Raw genomic sequence first — 1394 nt, 5'->3', positions numbered from 1 at the left:
TTGCCAAAAACACATGTCTGTCTAACACACGAGTGGAGATGATAAACTTTATCTTTAAAATCCAAAAATTACCAGTGTTTTATTACAGTTTTATTTCAGCCTTATTCAATTGTAATTGCATATTTTTTAAATAATGAAACTATATGCCTACTGCCCAACAATTATTCTTTTTTCCAAGTGATTCTCAGCCCAAATTTTATATACCCAAAGAATGGTTGTGATGTTTTATTTGGTTTGGCTTTGTCTTGTATTCTTTTGTAAAATAGATTAAACAATACACCTCTAAAGCTTGAGTTAATTATTTGCCAAAAGCAATCTCTCCAGCCAATGATAGTCTTGGTGTTGGAAGGGCATTTATATTTTTTGGCTGGGCTTATTTTTCCCCTCTACAATTCTTTGAGAAGGATGTTTTTAGTTTTGTAGCATAGATTCTTGAAACTGCAGTAGAGCAATTTTTGCCACAGGGTTTGCAGCCAGAAGCAAAAATTTAGAAGCTCACTTTAAAAGAAAATAATCCCAAGACTAGTATATCATAGATAGATAGTTAATATTAATTGTGAAATGACAAGCAAAATTAAAGTATGAATGTAGTCCTGATACAGTTATATTTTCCAAATACACTAAGTGCCCTCCCCTGCCAGCTTGGTTGCCCCTATTAACTTTCTTTTTTAATCTTATCCCCTTCACACACAATTGTATTTGTCTTCCTTATTGGCTTCTCCCTCTCACACAATTTTTCTCTCTCCTTTATGTAAGACTTTTTCCTACTGACTCATCATTTATAAACTTTTCTTTCTTCCTCATTTCCTACTTCTGTTCCATCATCCTTCTTCCCATCATTCTCCTACCCTCCTTCCCTCCCCACATTCCTTCTTTCCTTTACCCCTGTCCACCCTCCCCTTTTCCTTCCTTCCCACCTTAATTTTTTTCTTCACTTCCTCCCTTGGACCTGCTTTGCTCTCTCCCCCATTTCTTCCTTCTTCCCATTCTCCTTTTAAGCTCTACTGGCTCCTCTTTAAGACTTTTCTTCCCTCTCTCTTTTTCTCTCATCCTACCTTTCCCAAAAATTCTTCTCTACTTACTTCCACTGTTTTAATATCTATCTATCTACATGCCTAATGTTTCACTATCATTTATCTTTTTTCTTTTCTGACTCCTTCTTTTAAAATCTGTCCCCAATACACAACTATACTTGATTTTCATTATAGCTCCTACACTTCACTCATACATCTTCTTTTCTTCTTTAACTCTGCTGTCTACTGACTCCTTTATAAAGTTCTTCCCTCCCTCCTTCCCTTCTTCTTCTCTTTTTTCTCCCACTGAGCAATTCTATGGGTTTAGGATGAGCTTCATAAGAGGTAATAAAGGCATCTGGAGGGGGAAGGTGGGAGGCC

The sequence above is a fragment of the Myotis lucifugus genome, unplaced genomic scaffold, assembly GCF_000147115.1.
Source record: "Myotis lucifugus unplaced genomic scaffold, Myoluc2.0 scaffold_142, whole genome shotgun sequence".
Lineage (NCBI taxonomy): Eukaryota > Metazoa > Chordata > Mammalia > Chiroptera > Vespertilionidae > Myotis > Myotis lucifugus.
The sequence above is the reverse complement of the archived record's forward strand: the minus strand, read 5'-3'. Positions refer to the sequence as shown.